Source organism: Microtus oregoni, unplaced genomic scaffold (genome assembly GCF_018167655.1).
Source record: "Microtus oregoni isolate MIOR12 unplaced genomic scaffold, Mior012 000060F_002, whole genome shotgun sequence".
Classification (NCBI taxonomy): domain Eukaryota; kingdom Metazoa; phylum Chordata; class Mammalia; order Rodentia; family Cricetidae; genus Microtus; species Microtus oregoni.
The window spans coordinates 1059475-1065926 of NW_024543837.1; positions in this window are offsets into that span (position 1 = coordinate 1059475).

Below are 6452 nucleotides of genomic sequence, written 5' to 3' on the forward strand. Positions count from 1 at the left end.
CCTTGTATATCCTCTGCTTGGGAATCTTGGCAACGCCCATCCCAGCCTTCCTAGGCTGTGCTAGCCATGTGTATGTAAACGAAGAGGCTATCTTGGAAACCTCCAGTCTCGGTGTTTCTAGCCTGCGGTGCAGCCAGTGAACCCCGTGGAGACTACAGATGTTCTGAGACAGTATGGCTGCCTCCACTGTACGGTTTCTGGATTCCTGACAATGTGCATGGCTCATGAGGACAGTGAAGTGGTAGTGGTTTTATGCTGCTAGTTTTAGGGATATTTATTACATGACAATAGATACCCAGAGCTGCCAGCCAGCAATCTTGCCTGACTTATCTATTGGCTTGGTAGTTGCCGCATAACACATTGTATTTGTGAGGTCGTCGTGTGAAAATGGCGGGTCCCGTTTGTGCCATACAGCTGCTAGATTTTGTTTTCCCCTGAAAGGTCAGCAGGGTGATAGTAATCTCGTTCATTTGTGTGCTTTGGTTCTTAAATGTCTCTAAAGTTCCGAGGCTTGGTCCTCAATAGAGTTCCACTGAGATGCAGGGCCTGGCAGGAGGCACTTAGACCACTGGAAATTGTGGGGATTCTTGTCCTCAGCGTTTTCACTTTGAAGTGTGTTGTGTACATAAAGTAGACCATTGACAGGCTGGCGAGATAGGTCTATGGATCCTGAGAATGAGGGGTGCCTCTGTTCTCCACCGCTGGAAGACAGGAATCTTTTCATTTCAAAGATCTCAGCCACCTCCCTCCCTCCTGGAAGGAAATATGTCTGCATGGGGATGGGCTGTGGCCTATACTGGTGCCGTGTTGAAATTTGGGCTTGTGATCGTGATCCTGCTTGGGAGGATCCAGAAGGAAGAATCTGACCTGAGCCAGGGCCGAGATCACTGCGGGAGGTAGGATCCTCTCCCGCAGTATCCCCAGGAGGGCTAACAGTCCCCTCAGCCACCTAACTGAAGGGCACTGAATTGGGAGGAGCTGCGCAGAGGAAGGGTGCTTATCACCGAGCTGGGACAGGAAGAGGCACGCGGAGACAGGCTTCTGGTTCCGTGCGTTCAGTGAGGTTAAGGTTCACAATCCCTGCGGCGGTAGAAACAGCTGTTCAATTACTCTTGAGCACCGTTTCCATGACTGATGTTCAGTCTGTTTAACATCCTGACTGCTAAGTCAGCTCAGGCCCCAAGCAGAGACGACAGAATCGACCATGCTCCTGGGTCCTAGAAAAAAGGAGGCGCGTCCTACGGCCGAGCACGGCCTGTGAAGGGAAGCAGGGTGACTGGGTGGCAGAATTGCTCTCTCAGAGAAAAACTATTTAGGCCAGATACATTATCAGGGTTTCTGCAGAAAGGGCAAGTCAGGACAGGGTAGGCCATTCAGGCTGGTTAGTCTGAATTATTTTGAAGGACTGCAGACTGTAGGGGTGGTCCCTCTTGTCTGGTACATGGCCCTGGGATGGCAAAGGCCTCCTAAGTGCATGACAGAGGAAATCTGGTTCTCCATTGGTGAGTTTGCTTCTCAGGAGCCTATTCTTGGCTGAACCCTTGCCATCTTAGGAACTGGAGAGACCTAGGGTGGGGACTCCCTCAGCTCGAAAACTTTTGCCGTCTTGATGTTGAAAGTCTTATTCACGTGTTTGTGTTTGCATATACATATACACAGTACACGGATGAGTATCAATTGTTGTTGTTTGTGGTCTCCGAGATACCTTTGAAAACTGGAATTACACCCAGGATGGCATGATGCTGACACACCAGGAGTCTCCAAAGGGGACTGTAGAGTCATGCCTGGTTTCTGGTCACTCTGAGAGTGTACCTGTGGTATAGGATGGTGCATGAAATGGCCACCACTCTGTCAACACTGTCTTTATTTCCCTGGCAGGAAGAGTTGCATGCAGGTAACAATATGTTGCCGTGCAAACTACACAAATGCCAAGTGTAATAACCCTCATCTCAGGCCACAGAAGGGTCGCAGGTTCCTGTTTCGTTGGTTGTCTATATATATATATATATATATATATATATATATATATATATATATCCCAATGGCAGTCTGTCGTCATGACGATCCAGGATGGCGGTGATGTCTGCTTTGTAATATTTACTTTGTACTTTTAATCAGGCTAGGTGGTTTTTAAAAACATTGCTTGAGTGAGTATCTTGTATATTCTATAGCACACTGTACTTACAAATAAAGTCTTTTCTCCTCCTGTATTTCTTCTTGCTAGGAGAGTTTCACACCTATAAAATCTATTTACTTGAAATATAATCAAGCTTGATAAATATTATAGTAGTTTATAGTAGTAATTTCCCAGCAATCAGAGGAGTCGAGTTTATTAAGAACTGATACCATAAAGGAAGGTGGCTTAGCCGGTAAATGCACTTGGCATGGAAGCCTAGTGACTTCAGTTCCTTGCCTGGAACCCACACAAAGGTGGAAGGAAGGAGAGAGTGGACTCTACAGAGGTGCCTCCTGACCTCCACACACATGTCCTGTGACACAAATGGTGCCCCCGACCTCCACACACATGTCCTGTGACACAAATGGTGCCCCCTGACCTCCACACGCATGTCCTGTGACACAAATGGTGCCTCCTGACCTCCACACGCGTGTCCTGTGACACAAATGGTGCCTCCTGACCTCCACACGCGTGTCCTGTGACACAAACGGTGCCCCCTGACCTCCACACACATGTCCTGTGACACAAATGGTGCCCCCTGACCTCCACACGTGTGTCCTGTGACACAAATGCTTTCCTCCCATCATGCATACAATAAATACCAGACCAGGTGGAAGCTGCCAGGTCCCGCCGCTCTGCCCCAGGGACATGTGAGCAACAGCACAAGCTTGCTTCTGCTCTGACCTCGCAAGAGGGCTAGCGTGCTTCTTCTCCACCCTCCCCACCCTGCTCATCAGTCCAATACCTAGCACCTCAGACCACACCCCAAGGGCCAGTACCCCAGAAGCTATGGCTAAACGAGTCCCCACAACGTGCATACGCACACAATAATAAAAATAATAATGTTTTTAAAAATTAATAAAAGCAAAACTTTTTTTAATATTTAAATATTTATGTATACAATATTTTGTCTGTATGTAGGCCAGAAGAGGGCACCAGGCCTCATTACAGATGGTTGTGAGCCACCATGTGGTTGCCGGGAACTGAACTCAGGACCTTTGGAAGAGCAGGCAGTGCTCTTAACCACTGAGCCATCTCTCCAGCCCCTAAAAGCAAAACTTGATCAGCTCAGTATAACATGCCACAAACTCCTCTTCAACCTCCTTTTGCCACTGTGATCGACGCTCTGTGGTACCCCAGTGTGAAAATGCATCCTGTACAGCTAGCTGTTCAGGAGACTATTTCAATAAACACACATCATGTTGTTAAACAAAGATGGCTGATTATTTCTGTATGTAAATTTGTCCTTCGAAGTTAATTGATGGGTATTATGTTGCATGTAGTACCTAAGTATGTCGCTGAGGTATACAACAGTAATTTAGTAAATTTTAGGCATCACCTGGAATACCAACTTTATTTCCAGAAGCTGATTGAAGGCAAAAAAAAAATAATAGATACTGATATACAGAATATAGTGTTTCTCATTCATTATGGCTGTTACTAATTAATAAACTCTTGACAGATGTTTGTGTTTTGTACACTTACTTCCTTTGCAGAACATGTAATTTAGGCTGTCTGCAGCCACTTCAAAATCAAAAGAGTCCAGGAAAAAAAATATGATAAACACACCAGGTTGGGTTTGATGGTGCTCAGCTGGATATGACCCACACTCTAATTATAACCTGAATAAATCTGAGGCTTCACATGACCAGGTTCCCTGTAGTCACCCACTCCAGTGCCAGAGGCCTTAAAGAACATCTCTTTAATCCAGGCTTTCCCAAAAAACCCTAAGTAAGAGTCCTAGGCTTATAGCATGTAAACACTTCTCCAAAGTTCAGTGAAGATCCCCATTCCTCCCCAACACACATGGCTCATCCCCGTTCCTCCCCAACACACATGGCTCATCCCTGTGGCTCATCCCTGTTCCTCCCTAACACACATGGCTCATCCCCATTCCTCCCCAGCACACAGGGCTGGTCCTAAACCTGGTTCTATTTCTCCCAGCTACCTGGCTACTCACCAGCAGTGATGCTTTTCTTGTTTATGATGGAGATGTTGTAAATCATGTACCCTTTTCTTCCTGGTTTCTAGTCAAATGCAGATAGTTCCAAATCTGGGAACAAAACTGCTCTGATACCTGCAGGCTCAGGGCAGCCTTGTGGAGCTCTGATCCTACTTCCTGGCTGGCTGTGACTTTCTAGAAAGATCTAAACTTAACCTCATTTACCCTAGTCCCCAAATACCCTTTCTTTCTGTGTGCAGAACACCGCAGAAATGAAGTTCTTTGCTTGACTGGTTGTCTCTCTTGCTAATTTACCTATCAAGAGTGTCAATATCCACTTGTTTTTGCATTGCACTTGTTAAGGCCTTTGAATGTTGCATCAGATTTCATCCTTGTAAAAATGTCCCTGTGTTAAAATGAGAAAACTGAGACCCGAAAGAATGAACTAACTCACCGCACCTAGTAAGTAGTGGGTCTGTTTGAATCCAGGCATTCTGATTTCAGAATCCTTCAGTTGTGAAATGATGGGGACTTGTTTACCAGTTCTGCCTTACTCTGCATTCTCGTTGTTGTGAAGGAGAGGGACAGGGGAGCCCAAGAAGGAGGGTTGTTCAAACAACGAGGTGTTCTCCTGGGCCCACGTTCAGCGTGAGAGAAACACAAATTCTAAAAGCTACCCATCCGCACGGCAAGGGCGCCCTATTGTTCTCGATCTTGCCCAGCGTCCTTGGCGCACGTGTAAAGGGTTTGTGTCCCTGTGCCAGTCTCTTCACCAGCCTCCTTGAAAGGAACGAGTGGTCTGAAGTGCCCGCCACAAAAGCCTGAGGATCTGAGTTTGATCCCCAGAACCCAAATTAAAAGCTTAGTGTGGAGTTTCTGTAATCCTAGAAGACAGGTGGAATCCAAGCACAGCTAGGAGGAGGGTTTCTGAGGCTTGCTGGCCACCCAGGCTAGCAGGATCTGTGAGCACTGGTCCCAGCGGGGGCAGTGGAGAGGACAGCTGACGCAATGTCCACCTTGTACACGCACTCACAACACACACTGAGCAGCACACGAATCCAGGCATCAAGGTTTTTAACACCTTCTTGGCTACTTCAGGAATTCTGTGTTTATGGGGGCTCTCCACTTAACCTCATCCCTGATGGCAGCAGGGCTTTTTAGTGACTAAGGATGGTTTTTATTCCTGAAATATTCTGTATTGCATAATTATCATCTTGAAAACACTCATATTTACATAACTCACTTTTATAATAGGGACTTTCTAAATGTTATTTTACCATTCAGGGTTTTTTTTTTATTTTCTTTTGTTGAAAATAGTTTTTTTTTCTCATTTATGTATCCTGATTATAGTTGTCCCTCTGCTCCTCCCAGCCTCCCTTCCCATCCAGACCCACCCTCTTTCTGTCCCTCATCAGCAAACAAACAGGCTTCTAAGGGATAAATAAAATAAAATACAGTGTAATATAATAGGAGCAAAAATCAACGCATCAGAATAGGACAAAGCAAACAAGAAGAAAGAAAAGAGCCCAAGAGCGGCACAAGAAAAAGAGACCAACTTGTCTGCACACTCAGGAATCCTGTAAAAACACTCAACTGGAAGCCATGATATATATGCAAAGGATTTGTAAGGTAATTTCTAATATAATAAAAATCTAAAAATAAGGTAAACTTTTTAAAAAATAAAGAAAGGAAAGAAAAACTCAATATGACACTGTAAGACAACAAACCAGCAATGTTGCCATTGAGATCATTTTCTGTTAACTGTCCAGTGCTGGGCATGCAGCCTGCCCTTAAGAGCAGTTTGCTTCCCTAGTCAGACTCCCTTGGAGGAAACTAGAGTTTCATTTGCTAGTGGCTGCCCTTGGAGATAGTGTCTGGGTTAGGGGTGGGGGGATGTGTTTCCTTTCCTTGCAGCTCCACAGCCCCATCTGGAGCAGACTTGTGCAGCCAGGGCTTCTCCATGTCCCTAGTCAGTCTTTTTAGGAACAAAGGTATTTGCCATTTCCGTTCTGTGTCTTGATTAACAATAAAGATGAATGAATGGCTTGGTTATTTGTAATCCAATTCTGTTATGTTGAACAAAAGCCAACCTGGTTTATGGCATTGGGCAGTGCAGTACGCCAAAGAGTGACCGTGCTAGGTCGGGCTCTGGTTTTGAGGGCATGTAGCCCAAGTCTTGATAATTCCCACTTTCATTACATTGCAAAAACACGAACAATGCACCATCGAGAGAACTTTGTTGACCTTTTAACTTCCCTTTAACTGTTCCAAGGGCTCACAGATCGGTGCGAGTGGGGTTTTTTTTTTTTTTTTTTTTTTTTTTTTTTGCGTGAG